Source organism: Giraffa tippelskirchi, chromosome 3 (assembly GCF_054371585.1).
Source record: "Giraffa tippelskirchi isolate mGirTip1 chromosome 3, T2T-mGirTip1v1.2.pri, whole genome shotgun sequence".
Lineage (NCBI taxonomy): Eukaryota > Metazoa > Chordata > Mammalia > Artiodactyla > Giraffidae > Giraffa > Giraffa tippelskirchi.
The window spans coordinates 4,859,105-4,872,108 of record NC_137277.1 but is presented as its reverse complement, the minus strand read 5'-3'; the positions used below and the strand labels follow the sequence as shown (position 1 = coordinate 4,872,108).

The window sequence follows — 13,004 nt, the reverse complement described above, 5'->3', positions numbered from 1 at the left end:
GTGGGGGTCACCGACCTGATATTGGCACAAGAGGTTGGGCCTGCTGGCCCCTAATGCTCGCTGATGGGAGAGGTCTCGTCCTGTATGTGGGAAAGACAAGGTAGTCTCTGAATGACACCCCTGAGTCCCCCTTAGCTTTTCCCATCTCTTCTGTATTTCTAGCTTTGTGACTAATCTCCTCTTCCTCAGTGTTTTTAGAAGCAGCACTGCCATCATTTTTCTGGTTACCAGACTCTAAAAGATGAAGTTCAGCCCTTCCCCTTCTTTCACGTCCTTGACATGGTTTCCCATCCAGTTGAACACAAAAAAGAGTACTGAGGAAGAAATGACAGGGTTTGATGGCTATTTCTGTTGCTACTTCCTCCTGGAGTAGGTTCCTGGAAGCACGTCGCTGTGCGGATTTATTGAGAGGACTTCTGACTGACCCCTGACCCCCTCCCATGCCTGTCCAGTCGTTGCTTCTGAAATGACCACTTTGATCATTCCTTCAGACAATGTGTGGTGGACTCCTAGGGCCTATAAGATAGGTCAGAATTCCTTGGATATCAGTGGAGTCCATCCGCAATCCTGTGTAGGGTGACCCCTTTCTGTGATTCATCTGGTATGGTCTTCTCACTGACCCTCAGCTCCAAGCCTGGTTCTCCCGTCTGCTCACTGAATTGCCTTCTTTCCTCCTCTCTCCTGACTGGAATCAGTCCCGTCTTCTGAAGCCCCATTGAAGTCTTGCTTTCTTCATGAAGCCTTGTCCGAACACCTCAGTCACAAAGAGTCCCCCATGGCACTCATGTCTTGGAGCATGTATCATCTGTTTGTTTGGTTTTTTTAAAACTTTTTGGCTGCACTTCCTGGCATGTGGGGTCTTAGTTCCCAGACCAGGGATCAAACCTGCGCTCTCTGCATTGGAAGCGTGGAGCCTCAGCCGCTGCACCACCAGGGAAGTCTGTTTATCATCCTTACTAGTCACTGGGGGGCTACTCCTGGGCTGCTTCCTTCTATCAATTCTCTCTCTTTCGTGACATTGCAGCTGTTGAAGCAATGCATCTACCTTTCAGTTCAGTTCAGTCGCTCAGTTGTGTCTGACTCTTTGTGACCCCAGGGACTGCGCATGCCAGGCCTCCCTGTCCATCACCAACTCCTGGAGCTTGCTCAAACTCATGTCCATCAAGTTGGTGATGCCATCCAACCATCTCATCTTCTGTTGTCCCCTTCTCCTCCTGCATTCAATTTGTCTTTACCAAGATAATAATAATAGCAATAATAAAGCATGTCCTCTGTTCTCTCCATGCTGGAGTTACTCTGAGATATTGCCCAAAGGGTGCTCAGGAGTTCCACAAGGAGGTTGTCTACATGGCATTTAGAACATCTCTGAAACTGCAGGATGTGGAGTTGGGAAGAGGGAGTCTGGAGGCAGCCTTGACTCAGTTCAGCTCCTGGCTCTACCTCTGCTTAAAAAAAAAAAAGTTGTATCTCAGCCGAGATTCTGCCGGCGTTTAAGCAGGGGAGTCACACGATGCAGACCCTCAGCAGGGATGACGTCTGCCTCCCCATGCATTGCGACAAACCCGACGCCCCCGCGTTGTGGTTCCCCAAACCCCGACTTGAGAACCTCTGAGACTGTCTGGATGGTGTCCTTGGGCAGTCTGTTTATCCTCCTAAGACTCTCCAGTCAAACCTTGCAGGGTTGATGCGAGAGTTGCATTAGTTCATGACGTAAAGCGTCCGGTACGGAGCTAATATTTATTGAGCACTCAGGTTATTAATTTGTTGACTAACCATCATGGATGCTGGGTGACACGTGGCCACTCTGGGACAGGCTCTTCCTCTCGCCTCTCTGGCTGCTCTTTGCCCAGGTGGCTTCAGCAGCCCTTTGCCCTTCTCTTTTCTTGTCTGGGGGGGGTCACACCTGTCCTCACCTGCCCACGGGGTGTGGCGAGATTACATACCCTTGGTAAGCACTCCTGTCCTTCCCAAGCAGCCGTTGGCTCCTTTGCTCATTGCTCATTTGAGACTTTGCAAATTTGTCTTGGGAACTAAAGGACACTGGACAGGTGTTTATTGAGTGTCCACTATGTGCCTGGCCTAACAAGGAACTAGAGGGTGGGTGGTGAAGCCAGGAAAAAGCAAGTGCCAATTTATTTCTATCCACGTTTGTTGCTAGCTGTTCCCACCTGTTCACTCTTAGAATTGCTGAATGCGTGTGTGTGTGTGTGTGTGTGTGTGTGTGTGCGTGCGCGCGCAAGCTGTGTTTTATGAGGGCAGCGACAGGGAGATGGTTGTTGTTGTTTAGTCACCAAGTCGTGTCTGACTCTTTGTGACCCCATACACTGTAGCCCACCAGGCTACATGGGATTCTCAGTCCGTGGGATTCTTCAGCCAGGAGTACTGGAGGGGATTGCCATTTCCTCCTCCAGGGGATCGTCCCGACCCAGGGATAGAGCCTGGGTCTTCTACATTGGCAGGTGGTGGATTCTTTACCACTGACCCAAGGGAGATGGTAGTTGTGCTTAATAGTTGGAGAACAAATAGAAAAAAATGGTCAAATGGCCCACTTGCCTCATTGCAATGGTAGCCAGCCTGGTTTGGTCAGGAGTTGAAAACAGCTGGAGATGGGCTGAATGGGAACTAGGTCTGATTTGCTGAGGTGGGGCTGTCCTCTCCTTGATGACTTCATTTGTGGATGCATTGTTTTCCAAGCTGTGCTTCATCTTATCCAGCGTGGTTGATGCGAATGAATTCTTCTGAGTGAAATGAGGGCTGGGGGTGGAGGTAGTGACCCCCAGTAATTACACGACACATCCTTGCCAGATGTCGAGCAAAGAGCAGAAAGCGCTGCTTGCCTTCAGCTGTGAGGCACCTTGTCTGAGGTGTTCATGACGTTTAGGGCTTTAAGTTTAATACAGACTCAATCAGGGTGACGGAAAGGGTCATGTGTAAGGAGGGAGTCCCTCCATGTGGGTGAGAAGGAATTTACTTTTTGTCTCTGCTCCCCAGGCCTCATGCTCGGTCCGTTCTCTTCACTCAGGTCAGAGAAGGTCTCTTCTTGGGAGTGTGCACTGCTGAGTCCGTCTGAATTGGAGATGGTCAACCCGTGGGCCGTGGGCCCGGTCTGATCCGTAGGTGTGTTTTGTTGGCTGACAGTCTTCAGTGTCTTTTTGTTTAATTTATTTTTGATTGAAGTATAGTTGATTTACAGTGCTTCATGTGTACAGAAATGTGATTCAGTTAAACCTGTGTGTTTGTATATCTGTTCTATTTCATTTTCTTTTCCGTTATAGACTATTACAAGTTATTGAATATAGCTCCCTTTTCTGTACAGTAGGTCCTTGTGGTTTACCTATTTTATATAGAGTGATATGTACCTGTTAATTCCAAACTCTTTTATTTATCCCTCCCTCTAACTTTCCTCTCTGTGCTTCCCAGGTGGTACTAGTGGTAAAGAACCCGCCTGCCATTGCAGGAGACACAAGAGATGTGGGTTCCATCCCTGGGTCAGGAAGATCCCCTGGAGTAGGAAGTGGCAGTCCACTCCAGTATTTTTGCCTGGAAAATCCCAAGGACAGAAGATCTGGGTGGGCCATAGTCCATGGGGTCGCAAAGAGTTGGACATGACTGAGCGCAGGCCTGAGCTAAACTACCTTTCCCCTCTGGTAACCATAAGTTTGTTTCCTACAACTGTGAGTCTTCAGCTTTATAGATTTATATCAGATTTTAGATTCCACCTATGAGTGATATCATACAGTTCTTGTCTTTCTCTGTCTGGCTTACAGTAGTTTGTATGATCACCTCTAGGTCCCTCTGAGTTGCTGCAAGTAGCATTATTTCATTTTTTATGGGTTTCTTAAAGTTAGTCACCAGTATTATCAGTTGCCATATCTCATTTAGAAATCCAGTTTTCCAGCTTCGCTGAATAAGTCAGGAAATCCGGCAGCAGTGGGCGTTTCTTTCCCAGATGGCAGAAATCAATGAGCCAAGGAATCAGGTCCCCTTAAGACTGGACAGCGGCTCTCAATGTATCCCAGTCTCCACGCATCCTGACCTGATCCCTGTCAGGCATGGCCCTCTTGGCCTGATCTAAATACCGCTGGCCCCATAGCCTCTCACGCCCAGGATCCCAGTCCACACACCAGCCTTCTCTTGGATGCTGGCAGAGTGGTGATGCTGTGTAAGGCATGGGGGCTGGGCTGCCAGTGTCCTGTGGTCAGTGGTGGGAGCAGGAATGTGTGATTCTCTGCTCCTGGGTCAAAAGGCGGAGAGTTCGTCTTCTTCATCGATGGACATTTAGGTTACCTCCATGTCTTGGCTGTTGTAAGTAGTGCGTAGCAGCCCTTTTGGAGATAGCCCCAGATTAGAAAGCACCCAGATGCCTGTCCACAGTAGAATGAATAAATAGCCTGTGGTTGATTCATCTGCTGGAGTACTATGCAGCACTCAAAATGAGTGAGCTATAGTTATGCACACGACACAGATGCATCTCCCCAGCATAATGTTAAGTGAAAGATAAGCAGAAGTGATGCATTGACCAGAGAAGGAATCTTCACTGTATTACTATAGTTACACAAAGTTCAAAAGCGGGCAGAGCTAGTCTGTGCTGTTAGAAGTCAGGACAGCGATTGCCTTTGATTGATGGTGATGACCAGAAAGGCTCTGGGGAGAACTGGTAATGATCTGTGTCTTGGGGTGAAGTACTGGTTACACGAATGTGTTTACTTCGTGAAAATTCAGTGAGCTGTGTGTTCTCATGACATGAATTTTTCTGTTGTATATTTTATTGCCATTCAGTTCAGTTCAGTTCAGTCGCTCAGTCATGTCCGATGCGACCCCATGAACCGCAGCACGCCAGGCCTCCCTGTCCATCACCAACTCCTGGAGTCCACCCAAACCCATGTCCATTGAGTCGGTGATGCCATCCAACCATCTCATCCTCTGGCGTCCCCTTCTTCTCCTGCCCTCAATCTTTCTCAACATCAGGGTCTTTTCAAATGAGTCAGCTCTTCGCATCAGGTGGCCAAAATATTGGAGTTTCAGCTTCAACATCAGTCCTTCCAATGAACACCCAGGACTGATCTCCTTTAGGATAACTGGTTGGATCTCCTTGCAGTCCAAGGGACTCTCAAGAGTCTTCTCCAACACCACAGTTCAAAAGCATCAATTCTTCTGCACTCAGCTTTCTTTATAGTCCAACTCTCACATCTGTACATGACCACTGGAAAAACCATAGCCTTGACTACATGGACCTTTGTTGGCAAAGTAATGTCTCTGCTTTTTAATATGCTGTCTAGGTTGGTCATAACTTTCCTTCCAAGGAGTAAGTGTCTTTTAATTTCATGGCTGAAGTCACCATCTGCAGTGATTTTGCAGCCCACAAAAATAAAGTCAGCCACTCTTTCCACTGTTTCCCCATCTATTTGCCATGAAGTGATGGGACCAGATGCCATGATCTTAGTTTTCTGAATGTTGAACTTTAAGCCAACTTTTTCACTCTCCTCTTTCACTTTCATCAAGAGGCTCTTTAGTTCTTTACTTTTTGCCGTAAGGGTGGTGTTGTCTGCATATCTGAGGTTATTGATATTTCTCCCAGCAATCTTGATTCCAGCTTGTGCTTCATCCAGCCCAGTGTTTCTCATGATGTACTCTGCATATAAGTTAAATAAGTAGGGTGATAATATACAGCCTTGATGTACTCCTTTTCCTATTTGGAACCAGTCTGTTGTTCCTTGCAAAGTTAAAACTCATAAAGGCAAAAAACACAATACCCCAAACTAAGAGATACAGTGCTATAATTTCCAAGTGCCCGTGCCAGGATTTTTGCACCGAATCCTGTATCTATCAGAGTTCTTGTCTGCAAGCAACAGAAATCACCCTGGCTAATTTAAGCTGAAAAGAGATTTATTAAAAAGCAGATTACATTAGCTCAGCATCTCCATGAGGGTGTGGGAGCCAGATTTGGAGGCTCTGCAGCCAGGAACGTGTCCCACTTGCTGCCGAATTGGTCCAGTGACGACAGCACTTCTAACCATTGAGCACATCCATCATAGCCGACATCCCTGATGCTGGACGCAGGAGGCTGCCTGGAGCCACTGACCATCCCTCCTGCCACTGCTGTTATCCCACCTCTCTGGAGTGGGTTTCTCAGGACGTAGGCGGTTTTGTGTTACTGCTTCAGGCTCAAAGTCAGGCATGGGTGGAACTGATTAGGGGTGCTTGTGCCCTCAATCATGTCCGACTCTCTGCGACCCCATGGACTGTAGCCCACCCGACTCCTCTGTCCACGGGATTTCCCAGGCAAGAATACTGGAGTGGATTGCCGTTTCCTTCCCCAGGGGATCTTCCTGACCCAGGAATTGAACCAGGGTCTCCTGGATTGCAGGCGGATTCTTTACCAACGGAGCTATCAGGGAAGCCGCAAGGTACGAGGGTACTCGATGGGAAAGACAGTCCTGATGGGCTGGGAGAGCCCGCCCTGCCTCTGAGGGTCTCCCTCTCCTGCCTTGATTCTCACCTGAAGATCCATTATACCAGTGAGGAAGCCTAGGTCTTAAACACTGCGGTCCTAGCACAACAGCTCAAATATGCATTGCAGGATGAATGCATCCGCTGAGCCACACTGGACGGGCCAGACAAGTGCCACCCAAACCTCTGAGCACTGCAAAGCATGCCTTTGCAGGAGTGGCCTCTGCAAGCCTCAGCTGACCAGAGGAGCAGGAGACGGCCACTTCTGTCCTTCAGTCTCAGTAAACGCCTTCGCGCGAAGCTGATTTGCACCTCCATCGTTTAAGGTCCCACAGATGGCAACTGCCCAATACCCCTTTGGCTCTCTAGTAACTGTCCTGATGCTCGCACTTTGGGTAGAGCTGGGAGAGACGCCTGGTCGGGCCCGCCATCTGCAGAACCAGCTCTGCCGGCTGGAAGGGTTATCCCGGCAGCTTGCTGACGGGCCCACAGAGCTCACGGCCGCAGTATAAACAGGATGGAAGGAAGACAGGGTGCTTGGGGAAGGACCGCGCGTGGCCATCCTTCCTCTCTTGGTCCCCTCCCTCAGTCATCTCCTGTCCCTTGGCTCCTGTCTGGGCAGCCCGATGGGAGAGGAGCCCCCCTGTTTGCAGGGAGAAAACAAATTCCAGGCCAGGAAGATGCACCCTGGAAGACAAGGCTTTCCCAGCAGTCCTGTCCACCTGAGCCCAGCGGGAAAAGCACTGGGACTGCAAGAGGTTAAAACTTGCCCCTGTGTTTACTTTTGTTGGCTGCCACGCTGCATAATAACCTGTCAGCACGTCAGGTGCGGATTTATTTGTGTATTAAAAATTGCCTCGAGCGGACGGGTGCAGACGCTCTACAGCACGCTGGAAAATATGCCTCCAGCGCAAAAACAGCCTCTCCAAATATTTCACTCTTTTAATAAGTGCATTTAATTAAAGTCATATAACTTTTTTTATTATATTAAAAAAAAAAAAAAAGCTCCCTTCGCTCGCTGAAGCTGAACGTAAACCCCAGGGCACAAAGAGAAGCTGTGCTTCCCCGGTCCCAATGCTGGAAAACGGAAAGCTCAGCAAGTGATGCGTTCTCGTGCGCCTTTTCCAGGCTGCTTTGAGGAGGGCGTGACGATGACTTGGGTGCGGAGTTGGGTGACCGTGTGTCCCCGGGGGAGGGACCCAGTCGGCCCGCAGCAGTTTCCGATTGTGTTCTGTTGTGCGTTTAATGTCACCGGTCAAATGTGTGACTGTGGCCCTGCACTCGCAGCCCCTGTACATCTGGAAAGAGGGTGGCTGTGGAATCGCCCTTTAGAGAGAGACATTTCGCATTTATTTTGAAGACTCGGTGACCTCTCAAGACCTTACCTTCCGAGAGTGGAATCCGGGATGCTGCGGGGAGGAGGACGGGGTAGGGTGGGGAGGACCGGGTCTCGGGGAGACACCCGTGTCCTTTCTGTTCTCTGCAGAAAGAATATTCTGTTCTCCTTTCTGTTCTCTGTTCCCCGTGCCCATCAGAGCTTCGTCTCCAAATGGGTTGAGATGAAGTTTGGCTCCCAGGTGGTGACCGTGGCATGATGTCAAGAGGCTTTGCGTGTGCCGCTGGATGGGGGAGTATTCTGGAGCGGGGCGGGGGGGACGGCCCTGTGGGGACCCACCAAGGGCCAGGGGGGAGGGGGAGGAAGGGCGAGGATGTCTGGGAGGTGGGGGCTGAGCTGGGGGCGGGGAACCACAGCATACCCGGCCTGGTGGCCTGAAGCCCGCAAGTTATGCAGCCCAAGGGAGCGGTGTGGACCTGCCGGAGAGGGGGCGTGGGAAGCCTCAGAAGGGGTCTGTGCGCCTTGGGGCGGATTGGGAAGTGGCCTCAGGGGCCTCGATGCTGGCGCTGCAGGAAGCAGCTCTGGACACCCTGGCTGCTTGCATGTCAACAGGGGTGGGTTTACACCTCGTCTCCTGGTGGGTCTCTGAGCAGGAGAGAAGGAGTCTGGGAGTACCTCCTCCTCTGAGCCAGGCCGAGACTCTGGAGCTCCTGAAATCCAGGGTGCCTATTCCAGACAGTCTGTGAAACCAACCACCGTGGTCTTGCGCGCTCTGGTTCTCTTTGCTCTGTGGATGCCCATGACCTTCTTTTCATGGCTGCAGAATCAAAAATCTCAGAGTTGGTTGCTCAGGGCCACCTAGGAAGAGCCAAGTGACCAAAGACCAGGCAGGTTTGTTTGGTTTTTTTTTTCCCCAGTGATTCTTTCCTTAGCATCTTCCAGTGATATGGGAGCATTGCTATTTATGCTTATTTTCTCTATTCACAGAAGGAAACAAATCTGAGTTTCAATTCTCAACCTTCTTTTTGAAGTTGAAACTAAACCCTACCTGGGTTTACTTTTATGACATTCCCACACTCTCATAACTTTTTACTTTCTTTCTTTTTTTTTTTTAATCCACACCGTGCGGCCTACGGGATCTTACTTCCCCCACCAGGGATCGAACCTGTGCCCCCTGCATTGGGAGTGCAGAGTCTTAACCACTGGACCACCAAGGAAGTCCCTCTCCCTTAGCATTTTTTTTATAAAGTTTAATTGAAAGGATCAACAACCACCATTGTTGTTTTGAGAATTTGATCATTCTCCAGTTTCCCAGAAGAAAATACATTTTGTTTTAGGAATTGTTACTCTAGACCTAAGCCAGAGATAGACTCTAAATATTGTTCTTTGCCTTGTAGAAAACAGTGTTAAATAGAGGAGTTAGTTAAATGCTACACTGGTGTATGAGGTATACATATATGTATTTTTATTTGTTTTTATTCAAAGTAAACAAACCTCCCTAAAACATGATAATTCTAAGCCAACTAATCATTGGCCTTGTGTGAAAAGCTCTTCTATCCGTAGACAGAAGGACTACTGTCCTTGGAAGGACTACTAAACGCCTACTATGTACTAGACGGTGTCTAGAACGTTACTAGTGAAACCCAGAAGGGAAAAGACCTGAAATAATTTTTAAAGCATTTGTCTACCGATTCACCCATTGTTGAATCTGTAAGAATGTTAAATACAATATACCCTGTGTATTCATAGAAAATTGGAAACGGGAAAAACCCAAAGAAGAAAATAAAATCATGGATATTTACCATAATCTTTTACAATCTGTTTTTCCCCTGTTTAGCAAAATTGTCAAGCGTTCTTCCACAGCGGTGTTTCTCAGTTGCAAGACTCTTTCATAGTCTTAGATTATTGAGTGCTTTTTCTCATTGGTCATAATTATGGTATTGACTGCGATAGCAATGAAAACTGAGAAATTCTTAGAAGTTATTTATTCAGAAATAATAATAAACCCACTGCATTTTAGCCTTTAGTATTTTTTATGAAATATAGTTATGTTTTCCAAAACAAAAAGAATTGAGAAGAGTGGCATTTTTTTCCCGTTTTTGCTAAGCTCTACTTTGTCTGGCTTCATTGAAAGTGGCTGGATTCTCAGATCTGCTTCTGCATTCAGCCTATAGAGTAATGTATATTTCTGTAAAGTGTATGAAGAAGATCCAGCTTCATCTGGATATTCTTCTTTCATATTTCACCAAAATTTGACAGGCAGTAGTTTTTAAAAAGTTGTTGCTAAGTGTCCATCAGTGGAGGAATGGATAGAGACAATGGGGTACATATATACAATGGAATATTGTGTGCCTGCTCAGTTGCTAAGTCAGGTTCGACTCTTTGTGACCCCATAGACTGTAGCCCGCCTCTGTCCATGGGATTCTCCAGGCAAGAATACTGGAGTGGGCTGCCATTTCCTGCTCCAGGGGATCTTCCCGACCCAGGGATTGAATCTGAGTCTCCTGCTTGGCAGACAGATTATCACTGAGTCACCCCGCAAGCCCACAATGGATATTACTCAGCCATAAAGAAGAATGAAATGATGCCATTTGCAGCAACGCGGATAAACCTAGAGGTGATCGTACTAAGTGAAGTAAGTCAGAAAGAGAAAGACAAACGTATCATTTATAGGTGAAATATAAAAAAAAGTGGTACAAGTGAATTTATTTACAAAACAGAAACAGACTCACAGACTTAGAAATAAAATGTATGGTAACCAAAGGGGAAAGATGGGGTAGGGTTAAATTAGGAGTTTGTGGTGAACATATACACACGACTATATATAAAACAGATAATCAACAAGGACCTACTGTATAGCCTGGGGAACTCTACTCAATATAACCTACGTGGGAGAAGAATCTGAAAAAGAATAGATGCGTATGTGTGTATAACTGAATCACTTTGCTATCCACCTGAAACTAACACAAGATTGTCGATTGAATATACTCCAATATAAAATAAAAAAGAGAAATTGAAGGAGAAGTTGGTTGTGGTATATATTTGAAACCGTTTTCGTGAACTTTTAAATTCTGTTACGTTAGGATCGTTCTGTTCTTTTCTCTGTCTCTTGAGGCAGAGCTCCTTCCCCAATGTGGTCCTTGGGCCAGGGACGCAGTATGGTGATGGACTGCTTTCAGTGGAAAGCTTATTAGGAGAAAGAGCCACCGTCCTGACTAGTTTTGTAAGCATTCCAACTGAATGCAGACGAAGTACAAATAATATTTTTGGCTTTCTCTGGAAGGTCAAAGGTTTTTAAAGCTTTAAATTTCTCCTTTACTCCAAGTTTTACTCCTATTAATGCTCCCCCCCCGCATCGAAACTCTGAAGACTTCTGTTTACTTATTATCCTGCCTTAAAAAAAAAAAGCTCGATGTTAGTAGCAAATCTAAAGCCTAGAAAGAGTGAATTTTTGCCTTCCAGAGAGACCGGAGCTCTCTGCCTGGCCAGTTACCTGGGTCATGTTGCTGTCATCTGCGCTGAGCTAGAAATGCAACTACCTATTGACCGAAGGGTCTTCTCTGCTGGCTCAGATGGTAAAGAATCTGCCTGCAATGCAGGACATGTGGGTTTGATCCCTGGGTGGGGAAGATACCCTGGAGAAGGAAACGGCAACCCACTCCAGTATTCTTGCCTGGAAAATCCCATGGACAGAGGAGTCTGTGGGCTATAGTCCACGGGGTCCCAAGGAGTCGGACATGACTTAGTGACTAAACAGCAACAAATTGACTGAAGAGTTTAATTCTTTATATAGAGGGCTCTTGGGTTCCTAAAGAACAGGTCCAAGTGGATCTTCTCTGTAACAACAGCGTCATGATGTCCTCAGATGTGCGGGAACATTACAAGCAACCATCCACTCCGAGCCCCTGGCTGCCCAGGGGAGCTTCAGTCTGCTGATCAGAGTAACCTCGGTGTGTTAAGTCACCATCTCTTCCTTAAATCATCACTCACTGTGCATCTCAACTCCTGTTTCTTAAAGGAAGTGTTAGAAATGGGAGATGCAAAAAACTGGTCATTTGCTAAAAATTTAGGGGCATTTTAGACAATGTACTTTAGCCACCAGGAGCCCAGGAATTTCCCTTCAGAGAAAATTCCCATTTTTTCCAAAGACAAATCTTGATGTACTTGAGGCTACTGTTATATGTGCAAAAGACCTTGGGAACCCTGAGGGAAGGTGTAGGAATACATTTTTATTTGTAAAAATGCTCTATTAGAATTAGAAGATAGAATGTTCTAGACACTCTGGTTTTGAAGATAAAGATTATGACTCTATTCATCCAGCCAAATATTTTTAAGAATGTCCTATGTGCTAAATATTCTCCTTATTGGACTTTTGGCAGTAAGTAAGCAAACCTTCCCTTGCCCTTAAAGAGCATATATTCAAATGGTGGGAGCCAGATGATATTCAAATACACAAATAAATATATAATGTTGAGGAGCAAAAAGGGATATGAAAAAAATGGAAGCAGATCCAGAGGCTACAGAGGTCTATGTGAAGGCTGAGTAAGGACCATTTTTGATGGAGTTGTCATGGAAACACTCCAGGAGGTGACATTTGGGCAGAGTAGATGTCTAATAAAAGGGAATTACGGAATTCCCTGGGGGTCCAGTTGTTAGGACTCTGTGCTTACACTGCAGGGCCCTGGGTTTGATCCCTGGTTGGGGAACTAAGATCCTACAAGCCAGGTGACCAAAAAAAAAAAAAAAAGTGAATTAATGAGTATACAACTCAAGTCCAGAGTTCTGTAGTTTATGCTCATGTTAGTTGCTCAGTCGTGCCTGATTATTTGCAACCCCGTGGACTGTGGCCCACCAGGCTCCTCTGTCCATGGAATTCTCCAGGCAGGAATACTGGAATGGGTTGCCATTTCCTTTCTCCAGGGGCTCTTCCTGACCTAGGGATTGAACCTGTGTCTCCTGCATTGGCAGGTGGATTCTTTACCATCTGAGCCACCAGGGAAGCCCGGTTTATGCTAAAGGAGCCGTATACACGGGCAATGTTGTTGACGAGCGTGAGATTGAATGTGTGTGTATTAGTTTCCCTAGGGCTGCGGGAACTGGCCAAATTGCCACCAACTGGCCCAATAAAGCAGGAATTTATTCTCCCACAGCTCTGGAGACCAGAAGTCCAAAATCACGGTGTCAGCAGGGCTTCTTCTGAAGGCTCTGGAGAAGGGTC

At 47.0% G+C, this 13,004-nt stretch overlaps 1 protein-coding gene and 1 non-coding gene across 8 annotated transcripts in view; one reads left to right on the top strand and one right to left on the bottom strand.

The window, feature by feature from the left end:
* LOC145542457 (uncharacterized) overlaps positions 1-13,004 on the top strand; it is a 209,578-nt gene that overhangs the window by 67,168 nt on the left and 129,406 nt on the right. The window lies entirely within an intron of this gene.
* Positions 8,931-9,003, bottom strand: TRNAG-CCC (transfer RNA glycine (anticodon CCC)). Its single transcript has one exon. It is a non-coding gene; the product is annotated as a tRNA-Gly (tRNA).